Consider the following 12057-nt stretch of genomic DNA (forward strand, 5'->3'; position numbering starts at 1 on the left):
TAAGATTTTGTGCCTCCACCTCATCAATCTTATCTTCCTCCTAATTCACAAGTTGCAAGAAAACAAACTTGTTAACTTTTATTTGGAAAATCTTTGATCTTTTTCATAATGCAACAGCTCGACATTATCAATTTACTAATGCTTGGCACATATTGTGTTACTTAGCATCTATTGCAAAATCACTTGGCATCAACTAGATTTTATTGGTGCTTAGGATCAACTGAAAATCACTCGGCATCAACTATTTTGCTCACCACCTACTAACTTGCTTGGCATCCACTAAAAAATTCTTTCACTTGGCTCCAACTTACTTTCTGCTTGGCATGCACTAACTTTTCTCTACACCTTCTATCAACTTGGTCAAGCTTAGCAAATGAACTTTGTCCAACCTTTTTCTTCTAAACTTTCTAAGTGTAGCCAATCATTTTACAACCCCAAGTAGATCATCAATACATTATGTTATCACTATCTTAATTTATTTTTACACTTCAATACATAATCATAACTCAACCTTTCCTTTAGGTACTTTTGTTACATCTTGTTGATCAAATCCTCCTCATTAATCAACTGAGTGATAGTGCTTGAGACATATAAGAAATTCTCTTACCAGCATAGAGTAGGCTTGACACTAGTCAAAAACAATGATTAAGACACTTCTTCTTCTCTCAAATGATCTTTTCAATCATATATCAACAATCTCCCTCTTTGGCATTGATGACAAACCAAACTGATCAACCAGTCAAACAAATGATGAACACCTTGTTCTATGAAACTATCTAGGTTAAAATAGTAAAGCAATACCAAAAAGAAAGGTTGTGAATAAAACTTCTCCCTCTATCAAAAACTCCTTCTTAGGTTACAAAATATCCTTCTTATGTGATTCTCTTCTATCATGGATCAACATAATATCTAAATATCTCCTTCTTTTGTACTTGTACTTTCTCCCTTGATTTTTTGTTTTGATCATCTTATCATCTCCCTCTTGATCAGTATGCACTTGATCAGTTTACTATACTTTGTCCCTCTTTGACAATAATGTCAAAGATAAATACTCAACACTTGGCATCTTTGGTATATGCAAACATAGGCTTTTGTAGGCTCTTCAATTTTCTCCCTCTATCACCTTGCTTGTGACTAATTTAAAATTCCAGCTCTTGTGATTACTTTAGGCAATTTCCTAAAGTAAGATCCATTGCATCAATGTGTATGAAATGTATGTTAGCTTGTTTGATGTAGGGTACTCCCTTTATCTTCTACGTATCCTTTGATATGGGTATCACCCCTAATTTACCTCTCAAATACTCATAAGCATCCTTAGGTAATGTTTTGGTGAATATATCAGCAATTTGCTCCTTTGTGTTAATATATTCCATCTTCACCTCTTTGTCTTGAACCAAATCCCTTACATAATGATACTTTATTACAATGTGCTTTGTCTTTGTATGCATTACAAGATTCTTTGATATATTTATAGCACTTGTATTATCACAATAAAGTTTCACTAGTTTAGTGATCTCTTCATTCCCATTAGTAGCTATTTGATCCATACAATGTTTGTGCAATTGATAGCACCAACAATATACTCTACTTTAGTAGTAGATTGGGAAGTACAACTCTACTTATTGCTTGTCCATGTAACAAGTCTTCTACCTAAGAAAAATGCTTCTCCACTGGTGCTCTTTCTGTCATCAATATTTCCAGCCCAATCAGCATTAGTGTAGGCTTTTAGTTCAAACTTTTCATAATTCTTATAGTATAAATCATACTCTTATATTCCTTTCAAGTATCTCATTATTCTTTTCATAGCCATCAAATGATTCTCTCTAGGATTAGTAGAGAATCTAGCAACTATCTCCACAGCTAATGTAATATTAGGTCTACTATGTACTACATATTGCAATTTTCCAATCATGGATCTGTATAATGTTTGATTGACCTCAACCAAACCATCATTCTTTGATAGCTTGAGTGTTATTACCATAGGTGTACTTACTAGTTTTGAATCCTCAAGTCCAAATGTCTTCAATATCTCCTTGACATATTTTTATTGAGTGATATATACACTATACTTCATTCGATAGACTGGTAATCCCACAAAGAATTTGACCTCACCAAACTTTGACATTTCAAACTCCTACTTCATTTGATTTGCAAAATCTTTACACAAAGCATCTTGTCCTCCAATTGTGATGTCATCAACAAATATTTTAGATTTTTCTTTATCTACCTTTACATATAAATTGTTTCTATCATCTATTCTTTCAAATCCAATCTTAACAAGATAAGTATGAAGTCTCTCATACCATGCTCTTGGTGCTTGTTTCAATCCATATAGGGCTTTGTGCAATTTGCATACTATGTTCTTATTGTTTTTATCTACAAATCTGTATGGCTATTCTATGTAGACTTTTTCTTCTAATATACAATTTAGAAATGCAGACTTAACATCCATCTGATAAAACCTTCATATACAACATAAGCAAGCAGAATTCTTACTCCTTCCATTCTTGCAATAGGAGCAAATGTTTCACCATAGTCAATTCCTTCTTCTTGTGCATATCCTTTTTAGACTAGTCTTTCTTTGTTTCTTGTCACTTCACCATTCTCATCTAGCTTATTCTTGAATACCCATTTTGTGCCAATCACATTCTTGTTTTCTTGTCTAGGAACTAGGCTCCAAGTCCCTTTCTTTTCTATCTACTGAATTTCCTCTTCCATAGCCTTGTACCAATTATCATTTTCCAATGCATCTCTCATTGTCTTGGGTTCCTTCAAGCTTAACAAACATGATTCACTTCTCAACCTATTTCTTGTCATTGGCTTTGCATCTTTGTCTCCAATGATTTGATTTGTAGGATGGTATTTGTAATACCCCAAAATGGGCACATTGCCATATTAACCAACTTTGGCTTATTCAACTATTCCTAAGTCCTATTTTACTGGGCAATTCTAATTCTAATAATCGCTACTTGACCTAGGTATCAAATGTAGAAAACAATAATTTGCATTAATCAAATTATTTATTTAATTCCTAAATATTGACTCAAATTAGCTACACAAACCTATCAATTTAATTTAATTTAATTATAAGTGTTCTACTTTAATTAAATTAAAATTACCTCTTTAGCTAATATACAAAGGAATTAAATATGTTTAATTTGATAAGGTATCTCCTCTTTTTAATTATTGAATTTAATTATTCAATTAGTTAAAGTTATCCATTTATGAGGTCATATTCTATTTTATTAAATTAAATATTCACTTAAAAAAAGGCAGTTAGTCAACTCCTTTTATCACTCAAAAAGGACTTAGTTAACTCCTTTCATCACTCAAAAAGGACTCAGTTAACTCCTTTTATCACTCAAAGGCAACCAGTTAACTCCCTTTTCATGCAAAAGTTACCTTTATGATTGGCTCTCCTCTTCAATCTTGACCATCCATTTTGGTTAATCTTGACCGCCGATCACCTCTTGGATTCTATAAAAAGAAGCTCTCCATTCCTCATTATAGAGGATGAATTTTTGAATTTGCATCAAATTTATGTTGAAATTCTTACTTACTTTTCTTACATTTGCATAGCTTTATTTCTTTCATTGTAATATCATTTAGATTTTAAATATGCATCCATTTAGCATACTATGCTTCTTCATTTCTTAGATTAATAATTACATCTCTCATCTAGATTAAATGCACTTTCATTTAGCTACATAAATCCTTCATTCTAGAGGTTTGGTTGCCTGTTTCTCATTTTGAGAGAAAAGGCATAATCCTTCTAGTTAGAAGGTAACAAGTCATTCTATTAGACTTTTCAAATAAACAACACAATGTTTATTTTGTGATGATCTCATAGGTAATGACCATGTTGAAGTGTATGTGAGGATCAGAGGCCCCCAATTTTACATATACAACATCTTTTGACATATTTAGATAGTCTTGGATCATTTTGTGGCTACATCCTATCTCTTAGCTTCAATATCACAATGTGCATCTCTATCAAGTATTTCAACATCTCTTTCATGTGTACTAATCTCAAAGTCAGATTGTGCATTCTCCTCATTCTACAGCTCAACATCTAAATGTAACTCGACATTCATAGGATGTGACTTGATAGTTGTTGAAACTTGTTGTTGGTTTACTATATGATTTGTAGCATCTTCTTCAGTAGGCATTCCTTCATAATAGTATGCAAATGTCTTGTAATCTTTCGGTTCTTTTGTAGTTTCAACCTCATGTTCTTCTATAAACTCATCAAAATTCACATTTTGCACTTTCCACAATTTTGTTAGTGTTAGTAATTAAACACTTATAAGCTTTACTTCTTGTGGAGTAACCAAGGAGTATACCTTCTTTTCTCTTTGCATCAAACTTTCCACTCCTAACATATTTGAGAATATAGCATTTTCTTCCAAATACCATAAAATATTTGACATTAGGTGGATGACCATACCATATTTCAAAAGGTGTTGAGTGAGTATCTTTCTTTACTTGTACATGGTTCAAAGTGTATATTGCAGTACTTATAGCTTCTCTCTAGTATTTTAGAGCAACATTTTTCTCCATCATGAGTGTTCTAGCACAATCCATTATTCACTTGTTTCTTCTTTTAGCAATTCCATTTTGTGGAGGGATCCTAGGTGCTAATGTCTATCTTTTGATTCCTTTGTCATTGCAAAACATCTCAAAATCATGTGAAGTGAATTCACCTCCTCTGTCTGAACTCAGATATTTCAAGCTCTTACCTATTTCTTTCTCACTCTTGTCAAGTACCATTTAAACATTTGAAAAGCATCTAATTTTGTTTTAGAAACATGACCATCATCATCCTAGAGTATTTATCAACAAGTAGCATTATATACCTATCTCCTTTATAGCTTTACACTTTAATAGGTCCACACAAGTCAGTATGGACAATTTCAAGTATTTCCTTAGAGGTATAAGCTTTACTTTTAAATCTTGACTTTGTCATCTTGCCTAGCTAACATTGTTTGCACATTATATTTTCTATTTTCTTCAATTTAGGAAAACCTCTAACTCTTTTCATGTTCTGATACTAATCAAATTATCAAAGTCAACATGATATAATCTCTTGTGCCAAAGCCATACATCATCAAATTTTTTAATGAGACAAGTCGCATCTTCTATATCCAAATAAAATAGATTACTCCTAGTTTGATCACCTTTTCCAATCAAGTTTCCATTTGTATCATTTATCTTGGCTAATTTGTTTTCAAAATCAACTTTGCACCTCAAATTATTCAATTGTGACACACTTAAAAAATTATAATTCAATCATTCAACATAATAAGCATTGTCACATGATATCTTGTCCATAATCTTACTAGACCCTTTTTCTTTTATCGAACATGGTGCATCATTACCAAATCTTATAGTATTTCCATCATAGCAAGTTACGGTAATGAACATACTTTTGTCTCTAGTCATGTGATGTGAGCATCCATTTTCTATGATCCATTTTTAATTCTTGTTCACACAAGTCATAAGTGGAGTAGCTTCATCCTCATCTAATTCATCCTTCATTGCAACATATACCACTTCATCATCATTTTCATTAGAGTTGTTTTCATCAGCAATGTAGCATGACTTCTTGCCTTTATCTCTGTAGTTTCTTCCATCATCTTCTCTTCTATTTTTGTACTTCTTTCCTTCTCTAAATTTCTTCTTCTATTTACATCTTTCTACAATATGACCAACTTTATTGCAATTAAAACAAATGATAGGCAGCTTACCTTTGAATTTACCTTTTCCTCTGTGGAATCTTCTAACCAGTAATGCTTCCAACTATTCGATATCTTCCTCATCTGTACTACTGTCACTGGATACATACTTTATCTTTCTTTTCTTCTTCTTTGGCTTTACCTCCTCAGAATCCTTCAGTAACAATTTTTCTTTGAAAGCTGACTCAATACTTTTTGGTTTTTAGCTGTCAAAATTAGATAACTCAAAAGAAGTGAGTCTTCCTACCAGTCCTTCAAGGGTTAGATCATTTCCTGGCATACATCTTAACTCTTGGATTATAAACACTCTAATGGCATACATAGGCAAAATTTTTCTCAAGACTTTACTTAGCATAGTATCATCATCTATTTTACTAGTAGCACCTTTTATTGCACTAACAATTTCTTTTATTCTAGCAACATATTGAGAAATGTTCTCACCTTCTTCCATTCTAATGTCATCAAACTTACCTTTGAGGCTCTCTAACTTGGCTCTTTAAACATTTTTGTTTCCCCCATAGATGGTTTCTAGGGCATCCCACATCTACTTTACATTTTTAAGGTCTTTGATATCATCAAACACAACATAGCTTAGAGTAGAGGCAATCTCCAACATCGCCCGATTGTGTTCTTTCTTTTTCTTAAAATATTCAGCAATTAGGGCTCTTGCTAGATCAACATTTTCTATTGAAATGCAAGATTGTGCATAATCTCCAAGTCCTCCAAGGTGTATCTTCATCAAACTTTTCCATGCAGGAAAAGTTATCTCAATTTAGCTTGGGTACCTCGCTTTTTGACATCCTGATCTTTATGCTTTTAGTACCTTAAAACTAATCTTCCTAAGCAGCTAGGCTTTAATGCCAATTGTTGGAATTCTTTTAGAATAACTTGGGGGGGGTGGGTGAATAAGTTATTCAAGGTCTAGATGTACAATAAAACTTTTCACAATTTAGTGAACCCATATAACATTCTTAACAATGCATGCATTCATTGTGTGTTAACCAAAACTGATATGTTACTGTAACATTAACATGCCAAAGTATAAAGCATAAAACATAAAACATCCATTAGTACACTTCACACAATGATTTAATGTGGAAACCCAATTTGGGAAAAAGCACCAGTAACATGCTACTCCTTTTTCACTCTTCTGAAGTGATGCCCTATTAAAGGCCAACCCTGTTAAAGGTTACAACACAAACTGTTAAATGTGACCTAATTAAGGAATTTCAATCACCCTATTAAAAGTGATCCTTGTTAGAGGACTTTAGGACATTCACTTGGAATGCCACCCTATTAAAGGATTTTCCAATGACTGTTAAGTCAACCTTTCTCCAAATGATTTATCCTAATCTAATACAATTGTTAGAAAGTAATAGTAGAGCTTTGATATGATACAACTTACAATCTTACTTGCAGATTATAGATCACCATTCAACCCTCAACTCTGCCTGTCTTCCAATCTTTGTAGCTCTAAAAACTTGTTCACCCTTCAAGCATTCATCCTCATTAAGCCTTCTTTCTTAGTTTTCCATTGCAGACTTCTTCTCTTGGGTCACTTGATGAAGTAAACCCTCTTCTTTCTCCTTGTCAAATTTTTGCATCCAAAACCCTCCAACCTCTTTGCTTCATAACCAAACATCCCTAAAGATGAAATTAGAACTCTTTTCTTGCTCATTATCCATCTCAAAAATTAGGTTTTTTGATGGATTAGTAGAATACAATGTATCTATCCCATATATTGTCTTCTCCAAAAACTCTCCTAGAATCCATTTGAATTTGCCTCCAAAATGGTTTACATAAGATTATGTGCCTCCAACTCATCAATCTTATCATCCTCCTGATTTATAGGTTCCAAAAAAACAAACTTATTAGCTTCTATTTGGAAAATCTTTGATCCTTTTCATAATGTAGCAGCTCAACATTATCAATTTTCTTATGGTCGACACATATTGTATTGTTGGAAATCTGATTGAAAAAGATCATTGTAAGAAGAAGATTGGTTGTCAAAGAGAAAGATTGTTGATAAAGAATTTTTTTAATCATTGTTTTGTCATTGATGTCAAACATGTTATTTGTAGGAATGCCAATTACTTATAAGATCCAAGCACTATCACTTAGTTGATTGATGAAGAGGATTTAATCAACAAGATGTAACAAAAGCACCTAAGGGAAAGGTCGAGTTATGGCTTTGTAATGAAGTGCAAGGATCAGTTAAGACAATGGTTAAATGTTGTATTGATAACATACTTGAAGATACAGAGGTTGGTCATGCTTAGAAACACTAAAAGTATAAGATGGAATAAGGTTGACTACAAAGTTTAAACTAAGTTCATTAGTAAGTGCTGAATAAGCTAGTTTAAGCTGAGTAAATTTTTAGTTAGAGCTGAGAAAATGCAAAATCTAGTGTGTATCAAGTAAGATTCATGTGCCAAGTGAAGTTCAAGTGATAAGTGATATAGAAGGAGCCAAGAAAACATAAAAACTTAGTGGATGCTGAGTGAATTCACAATAGGTGTCGAGCATTAGTAAAACATAGTTGATGTCGAGTAACACAGTATGTGCTGATTTGTTACATTATTGAAAAGTCAAAGTTTCACCAAATTTGAGCCAACAAGTTTGATACCTTGAATTTTGTGAACTAGTTGGAGGATAAGGATGATGAGCTGGTGGCACAAAATTCTATGTAGACTATTTTTGAGCAAATTCAAGAAGATTCTTCATGATGTTTCTAAAAGAAACAAAATGTGGGTTAGATTCAATGAATCCTACCTAATCCATTTGAACTAAAATCAAAGGAGGGAAGAATCGAGTGGGAAAAGAAATTCCAAACTTCTATTTAAGGAGTCACAAGCCAAGAAGCACAAGCTACTGGAGAATTGCAAAGTAGTAGAAGGGTGTCAAGGAGAAGCCATCTAGGAGAAGGAAGGACATAGAACAAAGACTCTACTTTGATAAGTGGTCAGAAAGAGAGGATTGTACTAGTACATTGAGCATGGAGACTCAAGCAAACAAAGCTTGAATAAAGGGCAAGCTATTAGAACTACAGAAACTGAAAGCCAAGCAATGTTATGAGCTGAAAAAGTGATCTAAAATCTACAAGTTGTATGTTGTAATCAGGTCAAAATCCTCTTATTGTTACTCTCTAGCAATTGTATCAATTAGGGTAAAAGAAAATCCTATGGACTTAGGTTGGTTTAACAGTCATTTGTAAATCCTTTAACAAGGTGACATTCCAAGTGAATGTTCTAAAGTCCTCTAACCAAGCCCACTTCCAATAGGGTGGTTAAATTCTTTAACTAGGTCACATTTAACAGTGTGTTGTAGCCTTTAAAAGGGAAAGCCTTTCACAAGGCATCACTTCAGAAGGGTGAAAATTGAGTAGCATGTTACCAGTGGTTTTTCCCAAATTGGATTTCCACATAAATCACTATGTTATGTGTTGATCTTTTCATGTGTTATGATTGCATGTTGGTTTACAGTAACTTGTTGAATAGGAATGTCTAAGCTTGGATGAATAAATAGTTAATTGGGCACACTTTACTTGATGGAAAGTTTGATTAGGACATTTGGACCTTGAATAACTAATTCACCCCTCCTTTTAGTTATTCTAAAACATTTCTAACAATTGGTATCAAAGCCATCTACTGATTTAGTTTCAAGGTACTAGAAGTAGGAAGATCAAGATGTCCAAGAGAGAAGTTCCCAAGCTCAACAAAGACAACTTCATTGCATGGTAGAGTCTGATGAAATTGCATCTTGGATCAATAGGTGATTATGCAAAAACCTTAATTGGAGTGGAGCATAGAGATCCAGAAGGACCCCTCTCTACAGATGATTTTTAAAAAAAAGGAAGGAGCACAATTAGGCAATGCTAGAAATTGCCTCTGCACTCACTTATGTTGAATTTGATGACATCAAAGGATGTGACACTACATTCAAAATGTGGAAAGTCATATCAAATATCTATGGAGGAGATCAGAACGTTTAGAGGGCAAAGAGAGAAATCCTCAGAGGAAAGTTTGATGACATGAAAATAGAGGAAGGTGAAAATGTTGTTCATTATGGCTCCAAAATGAAAGAAGTGGTAAGTGCAATAAGAAGTCTGGGTGGTCAATTAGAAGAAGAAACTATCAAAAGAAAATACTTGAGAACCTTGTTCCCTATCTATGCCATTAGAGTTTCAGCCATCCAAGAGCTAAGGTGCATACAAGGAAACACACTAAATTGAGGAGGTGAAATCAAAGAAGAAAAGTAGAAAAGGAAAACATGTATCCAGTGACAACAACACAGATGAAGAAAATGTGGAACAGTTGGAAGCACTATTGGCTAGAAGATTCTATAGAGGAAAAGGTAAATTCAAAGGTAAGCTACCTATCATTTGTTTTAATTGCAATGAAGTAGGTCATATTGCTGCAAGATGTACACAGAAGAAGAACTAAAAAGAAGGAAACAAGTACAAGAACAAGAGAGAAGATGATAACAGAGATTACAAGGACAAAGGAAAAAGATGCTACATTGTTGAAGAAGATTATGATGAGAATGATCATGAAGTAGTTTATGTAGCTATGAAGGATGAATCAAATGAAGATGAAGATGAGGCAACAACAATAGTAACCTATGTGAACAAGAATGACAAGTGGATCATAGATAGTGGGAGTTCACATCACATGATAGGAGATAAAAGTAAGTTTATTACCTTTACTCAATATGATGGAAATAATGTTAGATACAAGTATAGAGCTACCTAGCAGACATATACATAATGCTATTTGTAGATGACTATTTTAGGATGATGACTACCATATTTTTGAGGCAAAAATCTGATGCATTTTAAATGTTCAAGTGGTATTTGGCTAGAGTTAAGAAGGAAACAAGAAAAAGTCTAAAGTGCCTAAGATCAAATAGTCCTAGGAGAGTTTACATCAAAATAATTTGAGATATTCTACAATAACAAAGGTATCAAAAGGAAAACATCAGCACCAATAACTCTACCACATAATGGTATTGCTGAAGGAAGGAACAGATCAATGATAGATTGTGCAAGAACATTGATGATCAAGAAAAATGTTGCTCTAAAGTACTAGAGAGAAACTGTAAGTACTACTATTTACACTCTGAATAGAGTCCAAGTCAAGAAAGGAACAATTGCAACACATTTTGAACTATGGTATGGTCACTCACCTAATGTAAAATATTTCAAGATATTTGGTTGCAAATGCTATATTCTTAAAAATACTAGAAATGACAAGTTTTATGCAAAAAGTGATCAAGGCATATTCATTGGATACTCCACTAGAAGTAAGGCATATAAGTGTTTGAATACTAACACTAACAAGATTGTGGAGAGTGCAAATGTAAATTTTGATGAGCATGTAGAAGTTCAGGTTGATGAATCCAAACAACTAGAAGATTATAGATCTTTGGTATACTTCAATGAAGGAATGACTGTTGAAGATAATGTTGCCAATCAAGTTAGAAATCAATAACAAATTTTAGTATCAGCTAAGTCACAGCCAGTGAATGTTGAGCTACATTTAGAAGCCAAGTTGCAGAATGAAGAAAATGCACATTCTAACTCTAAAAATAGTACACATGAAAGAGATAATGAAATACCAGATGGAGAAGAGCAAAATGACTCTAAAGATGAACAAACAAATATGGAAAGAAGGATAGAACCAGGACTAGCCAAGTATGTAAGGAGACATCACCCTGTAGATCAAATCATTGGTAATAAGGATGCAAGACCAATGACAAGGAATAGACTAAGTAATTAATCATGCCTGCTAAGCAAGGTTGAGCCCAAAATAGTGAAAGATGCACTTCAATATGATGATTGGTATAAAGCTATGGAAGAAGAGATAGACCAGATTGAGAAGAACAAAACTTGGACCCTAGTTCCTAGACCAACTGATAAGAATGTAATTGGTACCAAATGGGTGTTTAGGAACAAACTTGATGAGAATGGTGAGATAACTAGAAACAAAGCCAGACTAGTTTACAAAGGCTATGCACAAGAAGAAGGACTGGATTATGGGGAAACATTTACCCCTATTGCAAGAATGAAAGGAGTAAGAACACTAATTGCATATGCTTCTTATAAAGGTGTCAAGGTCTACCAAATGGATGTGAAGTCTGCTTTTTTGAATGGTATACTAGAAGAGGAAGTCTATATAGAACAACTAGAGGGACTTTTTGATGACAACAACAAGGATAAGGTTTGCAAACTACATCAGGCACTTTATGGTTTGAAGCAAGCACCTAGAGCATGGTATTAGAGATTGCACAAATATCCTGTGAAGATAGGATTTGAGAGAACAAA

Source organism: Cupressus sempervirens, chromosome 1, assembly GCF_028749045.1.
Source record: "Cupressus sempervirens isolate cs-2001-9-10 chromosome 1, ASM2874904v1, whole genome shotgun sequence".
NCBI classification, from domain to species: domain Eukaryota; kingdom Viridiplantae; phylum Streptophyta; class Pinopsida; order Cupressales; family Cupressaceae; genus Cupressus; species Cupressus sempervirens.